Source organism: Ischnura elegans, chromosome 3 (assembly GCF_921293095.1).
Source record: "Ischnura elegans chromosome 3, ioIscEleg1.1, whole genome shotgun sequence".
Lineage (NCBI taxonomy): Eukaryota > Metazoa > Arthropoda > Insecta > Odonata > Coenagrionidae > Ischnura > Ischnura elegans.
In genome coordinates this window covers 34,290,156-34,311,924 of record NC_060248.1, presented here as the reverse complement: position 1 = coordinate 34,311,924, position 21,769 = coordinate 34,290,156, and the positions used below count along the sequence as shown (strand labels likewise).

Here is a 21,769-nt window from a genome sequence, read left to right as displayed (position 1 = left end):
ATGTATCGTAACAAGTACTTTGCTAAATTAATTGCTGGGAATCGTAACTGATCTCAAACAAGAATAAATAATTGTAACTAAATCACTTCCTTCTTGAGGCTTTACCCATCTAGGAGGTATTGCAATTATTTCTCTTCCAAAATTCTCTTCCTTTTCGATTTTCCACTTTTTCCTCGTTCTACCTTATTCCCACCCATTTCTTCGACTCCGGCATTTGCTACAACCCAGCCTATTTCTTATCCGGGAACTTCCACGTTCACCTGTCGGCTCGGCGGCCTCTTCCCTAACGTCTTTGGATGACTTAAATTGTCCCTTTCCCAATTTCATGGTCTCTCGGGCTCCTTTTCTTCCCTTTTGTCCTCTCATTTTTATTTCTCCAAAGTTTCACTACCTTTTAACTGGGGACAACTCGTGGACATTTCCTCGTTGCCATTTCCCTTAATTCTATCCTCCCACACAAACTTTCAAACTCTTAGGGCCGCTCATTTGTGTTTGAAATTTATCGCGCAAACATTTGTTCATTTGTGAAGACTTTCCGCCGTCCCCTTAAAAGAATACATAAATTTCCATCGCAAAATGTCCCGTGCGGCGGGATGTCTCCCGTTATTCATGCATCAGTGAAACAGAAGATATTTTTCTTTCATTATCAGTTTCGCGGTCGGTCGCTTGATTTTTCTTCACTTCTCAGCGTGTCTGTAATGGTTTTCCCTAATTTTCAAAACATTACTCAATTTTTAAGTTGTACTCGTTGACATGATGTATTATTGTCCTGGTATTTTAGTGTATTCAAAGCTCCAATCAGGTAATTTTTCCAACAAAGTTTTTATAAATATAATTTGGACACTGATATTGCTGAAGAAATGTATTTTTCTGCTTTAGTAATTCGAGAACTATCACCAATTTTGCCCAGCACGGGGTTTAGTACGAAAAACCATAAAAATATGAATGTGCTCCGTCAGTCGATTATGAAAGTAGACATTATGGGTATGGTGGTTACGATATACCATTTTACCTTAATTTCGGTCCTTTCGTTGCTAAGATTAAACTATCCGCAAGAAGATAATGGTAGCGAGAGTCGCCAATGACATCGCTGACCTCAGCTATTAAACGCTTATAATCAGATGTCATGCCCTGGTGTTCATTACTATCTTGGATGGAAAATTAATGGACGGACACTAGCAATATTTGGATTCGCATGTTAATATTTACAGAAGTAAAGAAATTAAAACACGATTATTTGGTAGGAATGTTAAGTTTAAGTTCATCTTCATGATTTTCATTTCATCGTACTATAAAACTTTATTTGCGTTATGACAAGTGCCATTTCACTTTGATATATTAAGCCCACAACTGCATAACGATAAATTATTTGTCATACAAAGATGATTTTATGCTCCACCCTGAGATTGCGTATAATGCGCCATTACTCGACAAACTATTTCACTTGAGAGCTTTCCGACAAAAAAATCATTGTTAATCGATCACCATGACGAAGGGGAATTTCACGTAGTACGTGTGTGTCATTAATGCAATTACTCAATTTATCTCCCTGCGGACAAAGCCCTCACAATTCTTTTCTCCGTGTCCCGACCACCAATCTTCCCGCATCTCGGGTCCGGTCAAAAGGTCTCGGCCGTCATATCTGCCGCTACAAGGGACACGTTCGCTGCGGGGGCTCACCCCTCCCAGATCCTATTAGATCGCGTTTGTCCCTCCTTCATCCGTCTTGGTGATCGGTCCATCTAACTCTCCCTCCCAACGCTAAAACCCTCCATTCTCCTTGACTTACGCTCTCCTATCTCTGCAGACGACGACTGTCCTGTTCCGCTTAGTCGTCCTTTTTGAGGGTAGAAAAAAAGTAGGAGAGAAAGTGGTTTAGAGGAAAAGAGTTGATCAGACTCTTCTCTCAAGTTTTCTATCTTACTCTCCTTTTTCTTTCTTTCTGAAAAATCTGAGAAAAGATTCTTCAATTCACTTCACTGTGCCACTTTATCTACTGCGGGTGGAAAAAGGCTACCAATAAAGTGATTACGCTATTTATACTCTTAGACGACCTTAAAATTTGATTAATTTGGGTAAATATTGATTTATTTTACTTCAAGGCTACTGTTATGTATTTCATGTGCAAATTTCTTGCATTAATATTTCATATCTCTGCAGACGATGACTGTCCTATTCCGCTAAATCATCCTTTTCGAGGGCGGAAAAAAGTAGGGGGGAAAGAGGTATAGGGGAGAAGAGTTGATCAGACTTTTTCAGTGATCAGACAGGCAAAATTTTCTACCTAGCTCATTCTCCATCTACTTTCTTACCGAAAAATCTGAGAAAATATTCAAAGCACTGAAGGCACAAGTGACTTTGTACGCAGTCACGCGCACGGGTGCAAAGTTAAATACACCAAAGGATGAAGTTCGCCGTGAAAAAATATTTGACTTAGCCGGGATTCGAACACCCCCGACAGTGGCTTAGTAAGCACGACCCTCGCCACATGTGCCACAGTGTGGACTTGTGACGTCAACATCTTGTTCGGTAAAACCCATCCCGAAGTTCGCTCTGAGAAGATGGCTTGGTGGTGTAACTGGTAGCACGCCTGACCGGCAATCGGGAGATCCGGGTTCGAATCCCGGCTAAGTCAAATATTTTTTCACGGCGAACTTCATCCTTTGGTGTATTTAACTGAGAAAATATTCTTCAAATTACATAAAAATACCCCTTTATATATTATCGGTGAAAAAGGTTGCCAACTAATGAAGTGATGGCACTTATGCTATTGTACGTTATATTTATTTTAAGGCTATGTTTATGTATTTGAACTGTTACTATCAACATTCAATCTGTTTCGCTTGATTTGCGTCGTGATTTATAAATATTTAAGTTAACCTTAGTGTTTTATTCATTCGTGGATGTAATTGATTAAGATTGTTGTTACAGGGAACCATTAAAGAAAGGGTCTGAATTTTTACTACATTATTTCATCGTAAGCTCAATACTTTTTTCCATTCTGCGTGCTATTTCTAGCGATAAAAAGATAGTACTTCATTGCAGAGAGATTACTGCGCTATATTGGCCGTGGACAAAGAGACACAGGGATTATGGAAACTAATGGTGAGCATTTTATTTACAGAATAGAAAATAATTTATCAGATACAATATTATTCGGTGAAACGTGTAAACATTGCGTAAACGCGTAGTGATTCACCGATATGAACACTAGATATTTATAAATTAAAATTAAAAATAAATTGCTTGCTTTTACTCTGTTTCAAACTAAAATCCCCCAAATATTTCACCAAGTGCACTAAACATCTCATTGCATCAAGCTCTGAACGTGGCATTGGAGGATGAATTGTTCTACGCTAATTAATGAACCACCCAGGAGCAGACCAACAGATTCGCAAAAGCTTACGCCTTCAATACGTACTATGAAGGGCTTGAAATGCATAGAAGTAAGGGATAGTTCTGCGAACCATAGGCAGTTCCCTGGCGATTGAATGAATTGAACGCCAAAACAGTGCTTTCTCCGGAGTCCTTTGGTACTACTGCTGACAGAAGCCGAGCGTCAATCGGAGGCAAGGCGGTAATGGGAACGGAAGTAATTGGAGGATGCGGTGAGTCATCCATGACTGCATACACCCAGGCCCGAGATCGTGCTAATTTATTGAAGTGCTGGGCTTACAGATAGCTATAAATGGCATACAAAATTTATGCGCATTATCCTCGTGCGTATTGAATAAATAATAAATGAAAATGCATTTCCAAAATTCACAATTTATACATAAAATACCCTCAGCTAAATTTGATTCTCATTGCTCAGATTTGCTTCCAATCAAGTCTTCATTTATGTCAACATTATTTTTCATTCTCTCTCATTCTACTTCAAGCTAATGGCTAAATCATTAGAACACAATCGCAACCACACAAAAAAGCAAAACTGAAATATGACAACCGCCGCATGAAATTAGCGATTAATAAAAATTTACGATTGTTTTCAACACTTCCCTTTCTCATGACATAAGTTTCATCCTATGCATTACAAATTCTATTCCTAATTAAAACTCGCTTATTTTTTAAATTTGGATCGCTCGTCCTGTCAGCCACACAATGAACATTTCAGCAAAACAACATTGAATCACGGTTGGTAAACACCCATTCGGGGGTCGACTGAAGAATCCCCATCTGTAATATTCGTGGTCAGGCCCGCAACTAGGGTGAGGTGGAGGTAGCACATGCCCTGGGCGGCGGATTTCAGGGGGGAAATTCGAAATGTTATTTAAACTGTAATTTAATTTTCCTAATTGAATCATTAAGCAATAATTGTTAGTTTATAAATTATAAAACAGTAATATTAATAAAACTTTTTAATAGCAAACACACGTGGTTTAATTTGCACTACCGTATCTCAAAAAAAAAACTTAAGGTGGTATTATATTTAAGTGGCTAGGGAAGGAGCGAGGGAGAATCAGGGAAGGGGTCTGCAAACTAATTTCTGCCTCCCCTAACCTCCATAGTTCCGACCATGTTCGTGGTACTCATTATCGTGCACGTGCTAGTAATGGGAAGGGGACATTGCTGAAATCGTACGCCCCGGTGAAATGTCATATTGGTCCAATAGGGGTGCCTTGAGGAGTTCCTTAATATCGTCCGTCCCTTTCTCCATCAGCTCCACTCCTCATCCTCCTCCGAGGGCGGCCTCTCATTTGCACCTCTCCTCATCCTTCCTTTCCACTCTTTCGTGTCGTCCCTCATTATTCTCACTCTCCCGTCCTCCCTCTCTCAAGTGCTCCTCGCCTACTACACTGGACCCCTCCCTCTTCAACCCCCTCCACCCTATGCTTCCCCTCCCACCCCACATTTCAGCACCCCCTTCCCATCCCCCCTCCCTCTCAGCACTCTTCACACCAAAACCCACTCTTCAACGCTTCAAGTTGACTTGTTCCATTCCCTTCTCCCTCTCATTCTTTATTTTATTTTTTTATTCCTTCTTTCAGCTTCTCTTCATTCGTTACTGCTCCTCCTCCGCACACCCCCTTCCTCACTTTCTTTCCCAAAAGAGACACTCTTATTTCATTTCCTTCCACCTCCGTTATTCCTTTCTTTTCTCCTTAATCAGTTGCAGGAGATTTATTTTCTCCGCTCCCCTCCTTTTTTCCCGTCTCTGAAGCAATTTCGTTCCTCTTTCAATCGGTATATTTTTTTTCGTTCGTGAGGCACTTGATAATTTTAGTGAAAACATTTCCATGAATATATTTGGTTTTTTAAGCTTTACGTTCTGATTTGCACAAGTTAAAACCACAGTTTTAAGGGTTTATACATCTTAATAAAGTAGTAGCGCTTTATTTGAGCTTCTTGGTGATAACACTGTCAATATTTTCAGCCCTATTTTTTGATATTCTTAATAATTATCCTCCCATACGTTCTACTAGAGTTGCTTAGTAACAAGAGTGTAATTCAATGATTTGAATAGCTGTTATTTCTTCGTGTGCTGCTGAAATTATGCTTTCGTCTTTCTGTCACCCCCGACAAATATATCGGGCAAATTATGCATTGAGATAAATGCTGTGGGAATTCTGCTTCAATATAAGTTGAGGTAGAGAATATGACGATGTTTTGAAATGATTGAGCCTTCAAAACAGTCATGGCCAGGTAGAAACAAAATATTATTTTTAAATTTCCTCGTAATGAGCCCCAACTCCAAAACAAACACTTCCCACCCCTCCGATATTTCTTTCTGGCCATGGTATTGAGGTTCAATAATAATTTATAAGCCTTCTTGAATTACTTTTAGAAAAAATGTCTAGGTAAAAATTTATTTTTTGCTTACGTAGATGGCAGAGATTTTGACAAATCAATTTTTGAATGAATTTTTCTATTATTAAACAATTCAATTGCTATTTTCATTCTTTTTCCGTATACTGGCTTCGGTCACAACTTCAATTTACTGTTATCAACAATTTTTCAACCGCAAAAAGTCAATTAAGAAAATACTCATTTATTTGTTTCTGAATTTTCATCCTTAGGTACACTTTATGCATAAGGCAAGTGGTCGACCGGAATGGAGAAATGAAGACATTAAGATGAAACGAATAAATGGCGTGATAATATTTATATGGGAAATACATGGGTTTAAAAGGGGGAATTAATTAAACAACTTATTCGAATCAATCTTAGTATTGCTAACAAGTTGTGATAAGCTCCCTTTTTTAGAGATTTTTGCTAACTCAAAATTTTTAATACAACTGTTATTTAAAATACTAATTTGCTTTTCTGTTAATTGATATTTATCTCCAAGACAGTTAATGAAAATTATTTTATTTTCAATCAAAATTTCAATTAAGTTTAGTTTGAGACGGATAAATATTTATGAACGAATATCATCGCTGTACGAAGGGAGAAATTAACAATGAAAAAATAATTTGGGGTTATCCGGGGATTCCATCCAGATTATACGGTTTCCGACGTGGCCTTTTACCAGGACATCTGGTCCCAGAAACAATGGCCTCTAATCTGACAAATGACCACACCAAAAGTCAGCAGATCCGGGTTTGGATCCTGGATATGCCAAATGATTTTTTCCTTGCAAATATCTTCCTTGGTGTAGAGTCCCGTTCAAAAAAACACAACTTGGCATAACTTGACTCATTATGAACCAGAAAAATAATTGACAAATACCTTCAATCTCAGTACGAACCCCGCATCAATTGACTTCAGAGGACAATATCGTTTTTATGTCTCTCAATAGACCAAATAGATATTCGTTAATTTTAAGAAAAATTTGACTTTTTCTAAATTACTGCATATTTTCAATTGCTGTACGCTATTTTTAAGCTGTTATGGCCCAAAGTAAGTCCTTAAAGTTTTCAAACACGACAAGTTGAAAAAAACTAAGTTGTGATGATCAGTGATTATATGAGAGCATCACATTTACGCGAATAATCCGTCACCAATAAACAACTTTGGGCATACAGAAAATTTTGGAGATGGACTTGAACAAGAATCAAGGCTTAAATATAGCAGAAGGTCATACAGAATTCACAACTTTATTTTTTACACGAACTTATTGAGTGTCCTTTTTGAAATCACACTTTGTAGCACCACTAATCGATGGTTAGGAAGGTATTCGTTTTCAGACATTCTTTCTTCTTTCCATGGATCATGGATCAAAACAGTTTCCCATGTATCTAGCGGCGTCTCTTGTACTGGTGATCGAAATTCGACTTTCTCTACTGTCACGTGTTGCTCTAGGACCATGACAATTTTGCTTTACTTGCAACTTAGTTACTTTCTAACAAATTCATTGGTCTACTTTTCAATCATAAAATATTATTGTGGAAAATACTCCTTTACGCATACCACGCTTGGTCAATAAATGGAGAAAGAATTCAAGCAACGTAAATTTTCTTGTTCTCCTTATATTTACTTAAATGTAATGAATATATTCACGAGGGCAACAACAGCCTAGAAAATAGACAAATTGATGTATTTCGATCTTCAAGTACACGGCCTTAAAATAACACACAGCAATAGAGAAAGTCAAGTTTTTGTCCGAGAGAGTAAGCGGCGCCGTTGGGAAACTTTTTTGACACACAGTGCATCCCCTTTTTTCTTTCCTTCCCCCGCGACCCCCTGCTGTACCAATGCTCTTGTGCGTGTCCCTCCCACCCTCTTGACCGGACGAGGCCAACGCAGCCCTCGTGTCTCACTCCTCCTCTGTTTTCCCTCCAATCTCCTTATTTTTTCCAACCCCTTGCTTGCTGTCTTCTCTCTCACTCTCCCCTTCTTCGACCCACAATTCCCTCTCCCTCATCCGTAAGAGCGCGACCTCCAGACTCCCTCTGCTGGATAGTCCACCGCCACCACTCCGTCTCTTCCCCGAGATTGATTGCTTAGCGTCGTCGGTGGTCTCGGGGGGCGGGATATGCGATGGAAGGGCTTTTTTGCGTTGAAAAAAGATATTTTGAGGAAGGGGCTCTTTCGAGGAAAGGCTACTACAAAGGATTTAGCGCAAAAGAGTTTTGCATGATGAAGATTTGAGGTTTGGCATGACTGCTGAGATCTGTGGCTCCATAGGGGGGAAGGGTATCCAGATAAGCGTGGACAGAAACCCGGCGTCAGAATTATCATGAGTTTTACGAGAGGTAGCTAGAAAGGAGGAGGAGGCTAGATTCGAGAGGAAGGGTTTTTCTGGGTTGAAAATATCTGTACGGGAAAGGGTTGTTCCGAGGAAAGTCTATTGGTAGGGATATAGGCACAAAAGAGTTTTTGCGTGATGAATATGTGGTAATTTGGTATGGGATGGCATGGTGTGGTGGCCAGCAGCTAAGGTATATTACGCCTTAGGAGGATGAGTAGCCGGGTAAGGGTGGAGAGAAAACCGGCATCAGAATTATATCATGATCTTTACGAAAGGAACATGGAGAAGGGATTTTTTTAATCAAAAAAAAATGTACGAGGAGGAGTTCTATCGAGGAAAGGCTGCTGCGAGGGGTTAAGCGCATAGGGGTTTTAGCGTGATGAAGATTAGAGGTTTTGTTATGGTTTGGTGTGGCGACAGACAGCTAAGGTCTATGGAGGTATGAGGTAATGGGTGGCTAGGTAAGGGTGAAGAGAAATCTGGCGTCAGAATTATCATACTCTCTATTAGAGGTACCATGGGGAAAGGTTTTTTTTTGGTTGAAAAAAGATATGTATGGTAAGGGGTTATTTCGAGGAAAGGATACTGCTTGGTATTTAGCGCAAAAGGGTTTTTTGCGTGATGAACATTTGGTGTTTGGTAATGTATGATATATTGTGGCGACGGATAGTCAATGGCTATTGCGCTATAGAGGGATGGGTATCCAAGTAAGGATGGAGAGAAATCCGGCGTCAGTATTATCATGCTCTTTTCAAGAGGCTCCTTACGGACCACGGATTAATGTCTCACCCGATAGACTGCACAAACTACTCAAAAACCCCCAAGAATTGAATACAGACCCATGCCCTGGGGGTTGGTAGCTAACTTCTAGCAACAGCACCATAATAATTTCATTACAGTTGACCCAGATTTCACCATCTAATCTGATAAACATGGAAGTTCAAAACAATTGCATTCATGATATTCGACATAAATATGAAACTGTAATATTTGTTTTTCTCCAGCCCATCTTTATTTGGGATTAATTTTGAGTAATGCGTGTGTTTATTTGAAATTTTCGGATGATTTTCAGCTGCATTTAATTTTAAAAGAACAATCTTGCACTTGTTTGTTTTAAAATTGGTGTAAAGTGAGTATTTATGATGTTTTCCTACAGGTAAGGTTTAAACTGTTGCCAAAGCAAAATACAGAACTCCCTCTGTTACCAGACAATTCCCTTCTCTTATAGGCGCTGCCAGTAATCAGAAGTTTTTACACAAGCTATCAAGCGGGTAGCTCGGTAATTTCAAAACGTCAACGTTGCAGGCGGGGCTAGTCCAACTACCTAAAGAGGGAATCATTGCTTGCTGAGAGGGATGCCTTCCACTTTAATGGATTAATATGGATTATTGATACGAAACAATACAGTTATGTGATATATAAGTTTAATTTTCCTTATTGTAGCCTACCTTTACTTTTGCACTTAAATTTAGTGCATGTACTGATGTAGTCTCTAATGCAATATAATATATACAAGTATGTTTAAAATTAAACAATACTTCTGCCATATAATTGCGTTATTATTAGCGATTTCCAGTAACTCTGCGTTTTCTGTAATCCGGCAGGCCTTTGGTCCGATTTTTGCGAGATTATCGAGAGACCACTGTACTTAGAGTGTTTTGGGTTGGCAAAAAAACTTTCACTTGCGGCGAAGTACATTCTTTTCCTGTTTCTGTGGCGGCGGGGTGTAGTCTTCGCCTGCCAAATGTCGCGGGTTCGAGTCCCGCCTGAGTACGTTGTCCTTATCCAGGTCATGAGTGTTTGTGATCGTTTTACATTGTTGTAAATTAGATTCCCGAAATGAAGGCCTTTAATTCTTAGATTTAAAGAAATTGAAAAAACGAGTATGTATATATATTTTTCCCATGAGCATTTCTTTGCCTGTGTGTAGTTTTTTACGCAAGTTACTGGCTGAGACGAAGTTGCTCGAACTACGTTAGTTTGATTTGAAGTAAGGTAATGATTCTCAGGGTCATTGACCGCCTAAGCTATCTAATACAGTATATTCTGCTTAATGGCTCCACCGGTTAATTGGGGCAGCCGCTTAATTGGGGCAGAACTTGAAGAACTGAACCCAATAGAGGAATATTGCAGAGTATTATCCGCTTAATTGGGACAGCATGCCGCTTTATTGGGCCATGAATCGGCGACATAGGCTCTATACTCGCGACGAAATTATATATTGTTTTTTTTCAGAATACTATTTTTTTAAATTTTCATTCTTTGATTTACTCTTATTTTTCACAAATTTTCCTATTCCTGCCCTATTTTGAAAGCTCTTGTTGTTATACTATCCGCAAGAGAATAGGACTTTTCTTTAATGGGACGTAGTAAAAGACATTCATTCATTCAGCGTCGCCCGAGGCTGAGAAAAATATTTTTAACTAAATTGTTATAATTTTTAAAAATTATAATAAATTAACTAAACTCGCTGATTCATTAATCGATTTAATAGTTTAATAAACTTATATTGCATTAAACTTACATTCTTTAGTCTTCTTTCTATCACTTCAACGCTTATTTATGCCCATATTAAGGATAGTTCGCCTAATTGGGGCAGCCGCTTAATTGGGGCAGAGTGCACAAGTCCCGATATGTCCCAATTAACCGGAATCTCCTTTATTAATAAATAGTGAGACTAATAAGTCTATTTTAAACAAGAGCTTGATAGCCAAAAATTGATAAAAAGATCTTTCAATGCCAGTAAAATAAATTTATGGTGTGAGGAAGAAGCAGAAAAAGTTGCGAGAATTGAAGTTAACTAGTCTACTAAATGTCTTGCTACCTAGTACCAGAGTTTCTCCTGATCTGAACACTTACTAACGCAAATAATTTGGTAGCTCATTATCATTCTTTTCTGTGAAAAGGATACCGTTCACTTATTTTTTACCTTACCGCACGAAAAAGGAAGCTTATGATACTTGCCACAAATGCTAATAACTAATAAATATTATTTAATGCCAAATATCCCTGAATATAAGATGATTATGGAATTTGCTAAAATACCAAGATGTGTCACCCTAGGAGACATTTGGAGTTGTTTTAAAATGGGTGGACTAGATTTCAACGGTATTATTTGTGCATGAAACATAAATTGCACATTTTAATCTCGCTAATGGCATATGGATGGATATTAAGAGTTTTATCTCGCTGTATACACCGAAATGAAGCAGAGTAAAGGGAATGAAATTCGAGGGAACGGCGTTAAATAAGCCACAGCCAGGGGGGGCAGAGGTGTGAGGATAAGGAATTGGGTTAAAAATATGAACAAGTGGCGAGGCGAGACGATGAAGAGGTGGGGAAAAGGAGGATCATATGAAAGGGAGGGAAAGAATAGGACCGACGGACAGAGAAGAGAGCGGGGGAGAGGGAGTATTTTTCGGCGGTGGAGGGAGGGGGAAAAAGCCGGGGGCGAGTTCTTCCGTCCGCCCCGAAAGTGCCTCTCAACCAACCTCTCCTCTTCGGGTGTGCTTGGACAAGTGCTTCCCTACTCCCCCCCCCCCCCCCCCCCCCCCCGAGGTCCACTCATCTTTTACCTTCTCATTCCCCATGCATGGCATATCGATTTCATTATTTTTTACAAATATTTTTACCACCACTATCATTCGCAGGTCTAAATATAAATCTCTCTGTGTCCAAGTAGGTATTCAATGAGACACCATAACAATACGCTTGGCGAATCCTAACTTCCTCAGGGCTTTGCCGCAAATAATTCTTACATGCGTTCCCCACGATAGGTTCGAAGTTATCGTTACTCCCAGATATTTCACCTCATCTGTTGCCTTTACGTCAATAGCATCCACAGCATAAAAATGGTGATAGTTGGAGTGAACATAAACATAAGTAGACCCTGTTCAACTTTTTCCAGCATCTCTAATATACAAAAGACGTACCTATGAGATTGTATGAAAATGAAAAAAATGTAAAATTTGATATTCAAAGAAATGTTATAAAATACCTACTTTATACACCCTAATAAAAAATTTCAAGTTGATAGCAGAGGTTTTTAGCGAGAAATCCGTCAACAGATAGGACCAATCGAACAGATGGTGTACGCATATCGTTAATCAATTGATGTCTTACATCTCTTATTCTAATCGACTTAAATTTCTTGAATTCGTTTTTGCACACTCATATTATACCTACTGCCATAGAAATACGTTGCGATGTTTTATAATGAAACTGAAAATTTTAGACATTGAAAAATCAACTTTTTCAAGTCGAAGTCCATTATTCACTATTCCTTATTATTTTCCCCGATAACAATAGGCCCAGAGTTTCTAGAGGCATGCTTGAGGAAACACATATTGCTACAAAATATCGTTATTTTTCATGGAAATTTTTCAATTGGATGTTATACATAAAAGGACGGCTAGGGTTCATAAGGTAAAACTGAACTGAGGTAAAATTTCTTCTCCTGTTTTTTTTTAATTGAATGAATCACATCAGCTGGTATTCTTAGCTACGTTATAAACTTTTCTTTCATTTTGGGTATTTGACGACGCAAAATGCGACGGCTTTCCGATGTTGTGGTAGCCCTGAATGACCCCGTAGTAGAAGTATCGATTTCCTTAGAAATCTTTTTTATTTTTTTTTGCGCTGCCAAGTTTGAGAAAGCCTGTTGAACTGCCCGTTAGCTTTTCAATAGCTGGACGCGGGATTACTGCTCTGTAGCTTTCAAAGTATTTTTTTCTTACAGCCATCCAGAATAGAGCGGGATAATTGGATATGACAGAGAGGAGTTTGCTTTGCCCATATCTCTTTGGTTACCATTTCCAATGTGCACTTGCATAAATGTTAGAACCAATCTGAGTTTTCCTTATGCTGCTTATATTTCTCTTTCTCGACCTCTTGCTGCCTTATTGGTTGCACATTGGGAAATTGTATCTCTCGAAAATGTGTAGATTTGGGTGGTCCTTATTTTTCCATTTTTAGAATTTCAGTCGGGACTCCACTTCATTTTATGCTAATTGGTGTAAAGAGGCATCCTGTAAAATATTATTGCAATTTGTATTGCGATTGGATAACGGGAAGACGCTCCGCATCGCACTCAAAGTTGAGAAATTTTGGCATTCTTGGCTGTTTTTCGGACATGAATGGCGATGAGAAGGCGATGGTATTTTTCAACTGATTTTCTCTGTTAACCCGCGACACATTGTACATTTGGCATGCGGCTCCTAAAATATTATCCAATTGTGACCAGTGGTTCCCAAGATACGACCACAAGAGTGAGCGCGTGCCATCTCAAGTGGCGCCACCTCGCGCCAATGCTCGAAGCTCGAAGAGTCTACTCTGCCGCTTCATTCAGCGTTAGGCCCATTCTTTCGACGAAATGTATTGTAACGTGATATGTACTTCACACAGTTAAAATTTTTTACCCTTATTAAATAAAAAAACATGCACAATTATTGAAAATTCGATTTAAATGCGGTTTTCTGACCACAATAATAAAACCAGCAGTAAACCTACACTTTACATCATATTTTAACTGATGCAGGGTATATATGGGACATCTTTGTTTTTTTTGGCGCGACACAAACACTTTTTTACAAAAAATATTTGTTGCGCGCTAGCTTATTATTATTTACAACTCAGGATGAAGTGGGCAAAAATTAGCATTTCATCTCAAGTTATTATTTGTAGTGACTGCGTTACCTTTATTTTGACATATAAATGCACCATTATCTCGTTATAAGATATATTCCAGTTTTAATGTTTTAAAGTTTTAATTCTTTTAGAATATCTTCCTATTAATTTTCTCGGCCAAGCAAAGTGAAGTTTTTAATTTTGTATATTACAGAAAATCGATTAATCCTACTCATACATGTGTCATCTCTTTTAATTATTTTAATATGAATTATATTTTTTAGTCATGGAGCAAAAGGTGCGCGTACATACATTTAGATACCCTCTTGTATCCGTGACGTAGCCAGGATTTTGAATTGGGGGCTTTGACGGAAATTTCAGGGCCGTTCCAGAGTGCATGGAAGTCAACCTAGGATAAAGTTCGGGGTTCTCCCCCGGAAATAATTTGGATTTTTAATGTTGGAAACGTGAATCATAGACTCAAAACAGTAGTTTTGTACGAGTATTTAGTAAAATAAAGTATAGAGCAGTGCTTTTAAAGGCCGAAGGGGGGGTTGTAACTCGGAAAAACCCCTTATGTCTGTGCCACAGTCGTGAATGTTGCCTCCTGGAGCCAGGTTGTAATTTTACCCTTGTTGAAGATTTCTTACAGACCCTCTTTTGCTATGTGAACTATGAATGAACTACTATGAACTATGATGCTAGTGACTAATGTCAATAAACAGTGATTCAGCTCCGAGTTGAACATTTTTATAGCAATAGATGTATAGCAATTTTCTCGCTCGCTTTGATGCGATTTGTAGCAATGGTATATTGATTGAGTCCTTTTTAGACTATTTAGTGGTAATTGTATTCCTTACGGATTTTTGTGATAGATGCCATGGAATGCTTTTCTTGTATATTGAAACACTTCCACCAGCAACGTAGCAACTGGAATATATATTTAAATATACCTCAATAGAGGCATTGAGGCTCATGAAGCATTACAGATGGTATATGGCGGTCTGTTGCCATGCAGAGCAAAGGAGAGTCCATTTAGATAACGGGCCTATTTTAGAACTTCGTATGCCATCTCGAATAAAAAAAAAATAGAATGATCAAAAGCATTGATTCTTCCTCGCAGATAGTCCCGTTGAATAGAGATTTTAGATATTTTGCTTCTTGAATGTCACCCACGCGATTCAACGTGCGCGCTTTTGACCCGTGATGTGGGTCGATATTGCTTTTGAAAAATTTATTTTAACCGGCAAAATATCCCCGTGAGTCCAGATACCCAGTCCCACCATACCATCGTGGGTCATAAGTGATCGATGCCAAATCGCAAAATCCCCTGCATCAGAGGGTAATTTCAACGCTCATCTCTTACCTTGCTTGGAAACTCGATTGCAAGAGCGCTACCAGTGAACGTAGCGAGGAGAAAAATGGCTTTCAAAGGCCAACTCTCCGTGGATTAAAGGCTGAATACGAGGAATGTCGTTTAATTTTGCAATCTATTTATGATTTTAGATTTTTGATTGCTTCAGTTACATTTTATTTTAGAATTTATGGGTTAAAGAGCGCAAATTCCATTGAAAGGGGAAGAGAAACAGTTTGAATAAAATAAATAATGGTATCATTTTAGCCAATGAATTTTCAATAAATAATAGAATTGCCTTTTAGTTACCACTGAACCACTCTAATGTCCATGAAAAAATGACCAGCAAGATATCATTTTAGTCCTTATTTATACCGTATCAATAATGAATGGCCCTACATTATGGAAATAACTTGATAATATGATTTTTAAATGAAAAACTTGTGCAAAGTTTTCTAATTTTTACTTTATTGAAAAATTACTTTGAAGGGATTCATTGGTTTGAAAGGCGGTCAGTTTGTGATTTTGTGTTTCCATGCCCTTATTATTATATTCTGAGTTTTTTTGCCAAGAAATTTTCGCCTATGCACTTATCTCCATGATTTACTTCGATTCAATATTCCCTTTTCCTCGCAAAATTTCTTTCTCTTCATTCTACGTTATACCACACATTCTTAGTCTCTGCCATCTTCAATCTCTCTCTCTCCTCTGCCTACCGCAAGCTTAACAATGGCAAAATTCTTAACAATGCTTCATCTCTCTTTTCTTCTCCCCCTTCCCATCCAGAGGTCTTTCGTTTTTTGTGGGCCCGATGTACCCCCATTCTCTGCAACCTTTGACCTTTTTTTGCCCCATGCCTTTTTAATATCATCCTTCCAGCTCATATGGGTGCTGATGATATTTTTTATTATCTCGTTCATCCCGGTTTCAACTTAGCCACAGACGCTTCTACGTCTCTTTTCCGCACTACATCTTCTCACACAGTTCCCGTCCTTTTTTTGCTTCTGCCCAGGTCTAATACTTATTTTCTTATGAATTGATACAGGCTAGGAAAGATATGATTTTTTATTTAGTAGAACATTGTTCAAATATAGAATGCTTTGGTAAAATTTGAAAAAATTAATGTCTCTGAAGTGGCACAGCTATCAGGAAATAATCATTATCATAATTAAAATATCGTGACATTGGCTTGAATTGGCCTTCCATTCCATTTCCTTACCTCTTGCTTGTTTATTGTGACGTTTTTATTTTCTAATACATTTTAATAACCCCTCCTATTTGTGAAAGAGTTTACGCTGTTACTTGGAGTAAATATCCGTATTGGAGATAAAATAAATTATGCACACCAATTCCATTAAATTTTTAGGTGGAATTTCAGTTTTTCATTATCCTCTCAAAAATGTAATTTTCTCGGCTATGTCCCTTGGCATTTTTCCTGCCCACCTATCCTAAAAAACGATTACGTTCACCAGGCCATCATGTCTCATGATGAGGCAGACAAAGATACCGTCTCCTTGTTAGGAATTTTAAGGCTTCCATTTTTTCTCACTCCTCTTAGCACATTATCATTACTTTCTCGGTCAAACCAAATAATCTTCGTTCTACATCAAAAATATGTGCTGCTGAAATAATGAGTGAGAAAAAAATGCGATCTATTCTGTGAAAAAATGTGTAAAAAATGATAATTCATGTTCATATAGACAAAACTGAAGACTCGTTTAATCTCATAATACCAACTAAGATGTAAGCAAAAGACCAATTGTTTGTAGAAGATATTTCTGCAGAATTTTTAAAAAATTCCGTTTGAGATAATTGTTTCTTAAGGCAGTTATAATGGATTTCCTTGGTATTTGCGTCCTGTTGTGAAGTAATACTCTGAGTCGAGATATATAGAAACATAATTCGCAGATGCATAAATTCATGAAATTACCATATCTATTTGAAGGTTTTTTTGCTTGCACTACTTTACTCAGTAGGTAATCAATCTTCTTCAACTTCGACCGACCTCAATTTCATCCCTCAAACACCCCACATCTTTTCCTTTCTTTACCATTCCCTTTCTCTTTCCTTTGTTTCATTCAAAATTTAGGCTCAGCTTTATCTTCTCCTTTCTTTGTCTCTTTTCCATTTGAATTTTTTCACATAATTTTCATGATGCATAGCCCCATTTTCCGCATACGCTGGAACGGCTTCAGTTGTGACTGTCATCTGCCGTACGATCGTCTTTTATTTTTAGTTTTCTCTTCGTAAATATTTTATCTTTCGAGGGGAAAATTAATGTAAAACCTTTTATTTATTTTCGTATATTTGACGCTTTTTTTAACAGTATGTAGCTTCACTCCACGTAATTTATATTGAAATTTAAAAAAGGAAAAATTGTAGAAACGATGAGCTGTAAGCAAGCGGTGATTATTGTGTTTCCTTTAGTAGAATTCAAGTGTAAGGATATCTTTTGGTGGTTCTTTGAATTGATCGCTTCGTAATTGTTAAAACATATCTCTTTGCTCGACAAAGCGACATGAAGTGTTGTGAAAACTGAGTGTTATACATATATGTTTACTTTACCTGCCGTACCACTCTCATGCAGCTATGTAGAACAGCATATTTTATACAGCACGTTGTTAAATAAAATATTAAGAAGCCTTTGATCAAAATATTATTAAAACCTTTGTGTAAGTTGCAAGAAAAACTATTTCGTAGAGTTAGATAACCAGCACTTGATACATCTGTTAAAAATACACATGATTCATGTGCTCATTGCGTGCTTCTCATTAATTGATAGGTTAAAGAGCTGCAAATTGTAGCGTGAACGTAAATTTTATTGTAAAAACTGTGGATAATGCAAAAAGTGGTTTACTATAGGAAACTTTCAACTCCGTTAGAACTAAATGTTTCCAAAGTATGCTCATATTTACGAACAATTTCACTCTTAGACTTCTCTTGGTAGAGAATGTCTTCTAGCTCACGCTATATTCATCTAATAAGGGTTTCATCTAAAATATTTATAGTATAAGAACTAAAAAACTTGTATACTTAAATACTACGCTGTAAAGTATAAAGTGTGAGTTGCACAATGTGGGTCACCTTGTTCTGGTGATAGAATCATAGTCATCCACTCTATTAACAGGAGAAAGAAGAGACGTTATCAGCACTAAGGTGTGGAAAACCTAGGTTGATAGTGCGATATACTGTAAAAAAACGTTTTGAAAAATAGAACTAGAAATATCGGCAAAATAACTGCCGCTAATTTTTGTCGTACTGATCCATTAATAATTTCTATACGGTGATAAGAAGTTACTAATGGAGTATGCTTCTCTAAGGAAGTGAGGCATGGGAAATGATAGCAGCGGAGAAATCAAGTAAAGAGGCTAAAGAGATGTCATCAATAGAATGATGCAGATCAATGACTGAGTTAGTGATGAGGAAGTCCTAAGAAGAGTAGGAGTGAAGAGAATCCTCAAGAAAACTTTGATAAGAACACTTAGCAATCTTATCGACCTTATCATGAGATGTGATGGCCTGATGAAGATAATCGTCGAGGGGTGAGTAGATGGCAAGAACAGAAAAGAAAGAGCTCGAACAAATAATATGGAGCAGGTAAAGACTGATGTAATAGAGAATAAATACGTAGGTGTGAAAAGTTTAGGTGATCCAAGGGTTTTATCAACGCGTTATTGTGACAAAAATCAATAGCGATTATAGTACCATTGCTTTATTCAGTATTTTCCAACAGCTTTGTTTGAATTGTACCTTCTCTTGGAAAATTTTCCTCTCGTGGCAACATCATTAAGTGTTGCTAAGGGCTGATGAGTTAGTAGTTACACTCCTTTTTCCCTCTTACGACATAAATCCGAAATTTTCCTCCCAACCAAAACACACCCTGGAACCCACTTCTCTCCTGGAATCTTCCGCTCTCTTATTCTTCATCGTAATTTGCAAGGCCGGTCCCCTCCCACCACCCCTAAATTCACAGCCTTTACATTTCCTTGTTCCACTTCCCCTTTTTCCGCGCATAATTTGTTTCCCTACTCCTCATACCTCCCGCAGAGCGTTTCTCCATCCCTCCCAAATATTCACACTCTTCCCATTCCATCCCTTCACTTTTTTCTCTTAAATTTTTCTAGTCCTTATTTTAATTTCCACTCCGAACACTTCTAACCTTCCCATTCCATACCACTTATTCCCGTCCCCCCTCTATTCTTCCTAGCCTCCTCTTTCCTCCATCATCCGTTGCTTGTTATCTTAAAGGAGGATGTAATTCCCAGAAGGGAGAGCTGCACTGCTTTTTCCAAGAATGGTGCGAAATGTGGCCTAAGAAGATATTATGGGAGCATATCCTGATTTCGCTATCCAAACCATACACTAGATGAGAAAAAAAAATCACGAAACCACGAAATGCAAAAAAACTCGAGGATAAGTGTTGTACGTTGTTCGCCAATGCCTGTAAATCTCCTAGCTGCTTAAGAAATGCAGCGAAGATATTTGATCAGTAAACATACAAGTGAAAGTTAAAAAAATTATTTTATTCGTTTGCACCAGTAGTAACAATACATAAAAATATAATGTTTTGCAGACGATATAAGTGAAATGAAAGAATGTTAGTTGTTGGGTTTTTTTGTTGGAAATGGATTGAATTCTCCCGTAACTTTGGTGTTTCTAATTAGACTGCGTGGTTATCCATTTGATACTCCTAGACTTCTATGTACGAAGAACGCTTTGTGTACCTGTGTGCTTGGGTGGGGTAGGTTTCTCTTCATCATCATCAACAAACGTCAGCGTTGGTTTGACGCAGTTTTCCATAAAATTCTCATCTCGGCCTCTCTTTCAACGCATATATAATTCTTCTGTTTTACATTCTTCATTATCTCAGCATGTATCATTTTGGGCCTATATCTGCAGTTTTTCCCTTCCATCTATCCTTCAGTGATAATTTCTAGCACACCCCTGTGTCTTATAATGGGGACAATTAAATTAACCCGTTTTCTAGCCAAGATTTTCCTAATTATTTTCTCCTATTCTTCTCGGAACTTCTAAATTACTAATACAATCTCTCTCTGTTAAAATTATGTACCAGGTCATGCTTGTCTTGACCAAGACAATCGCAAAAACCCAAGGGTCGATGGATAAGCTTCAGGGAAATTACTGGTCGAAACGAGTGAAGAATTTTCTTTCACTTTCTAACGCGCATTCTAACAATCTCTTCTTAGTTAATCGTTAAGTCTCACGAAATTAAATCCCAGATGTCTTTTCCTGGCGCAAAATGATAATGGAGCTAAAAAAAACACATTGTACAGCTATCCAAGAAAAAATATAAATCAATTTCTACGAGAGAAATGTTTTTTGTTTTTAAATTCGTTATTTCCCTGTATGTTCACCAGTTATTTCCTTGATGAAAGAGTCGAAAGAAATTCAGCGTCCTGTAGATCGCTGTAGACTAATTCCAGAAATTGTCGAGCCGAGGAGGTGGAATTTTGACCTCGATCAAAACTAGAAAACATCGTCTCCTTACATTTCAGCCTCCTTCATTTCTCCTCCTTAAAGACTGTTTCCCCTTTCTCCTCTCCCTCCATTATTTCATCTTCTTGGCCTCCACTTAAAAAGAAACTCAAGTCTCCCCGCCACTCTTACATCCTCTTTTCCCGGCTCACTTCCAACTCATACCAAGGAAATCTCGCTTCCTCCCAGAATTCACTCTCTCTCTACATCCCATCCCACTGTTTTTCCCACCCCCTCCCACCGTGCTCTCGGTCTCTACGACGCGCGCAAGTCTTCACTTATTATTATCGCATCCCAATTCGAGGCGATTAATGACCGAGGCTCGCGGACTTGGCCCGTGATTAATGAGGTCGTAAGGGTTTCCCATGGTGCATTTTTTTTGTTTTTCGTCTCAATCCTCCACTCATGTATGATTTCTCTTCCTCCACTTGAGATTTTTTCTCCTACTTTTTTATCACGCTTTATCATACTCTTTTTTTTTTATTTGCCCTTATGGGGAAAATCTTGCGAGTCAAATTTCGACCACTTCCACTTCCTGATTAGATAGAACGCTGAAATTTTCAGGATTGCTCTGCACTGGATGTCAATGCAATGTTACCAAACTTTCAACATGGTTGTAACAGTATTTCTAGTAATATCCAGAAATAAAAATGAAATATTGAGTTTCATAAACGGCCACCAAAATCCGATGGCGGCGCTGCGATCATTAGAAGCAAGGAGCATGATAAAATATCATGGCAACCAATTTGTTTTTGCAAGTACGAGAGGAGTGGATTTGACGAAATCTTAATAGCAGTCATGGAGTTCGACGATTAACAGAGAGGGTTGCTTATGTGTAAAAATAACTCAACCACTTCCCCTTCCCCGAAACGTCGCGTTTCTCCACTCGAGATCTCGGTTCATACTTTTTATATTTTTCTCCTCCCACTAGCTCCGTCTCCCGCGCTCAAACTTTCGTTGTCCCTTGACGATGTAATTTTCTCTCTGCTGCCACGAATTTCGTGCCGAGATGTGATTGGTTCAAATCCCTCAAGTAGGAGAGGTAAACAAAGCATGCATTTTTAGAAGTTGGTGCTTTCTATGAATTGAATACCGCATACTGCTTCATAATTAATGATAATGGGTGATGTAATTATCTCTCTGGTACCACGAATTTCATGTCA

The 21,769-nt window shown here is 38.2% G+C and overlaps 1 protein-coding gene and 1 non-coding gene across 2 annotated transcripts in view; both read left to right on the top strand.

Annotated features, from left to right (window-relative positions):
• LOC124155161 (atherin-like) overlaps positions 1-21,769 on the top strand; it is a 240,402-nt gene that overhangs the window by 86,583 nt on the left and 132,050 nt on the right. The window lies entirely within an intron of this gene.
• On the top strand, positions 2,564-2,635 carry Trnaa-ggc. The gene has a single exon. It is a non-coding gene; the product is annotated as a tRNA-Ala (tRNA).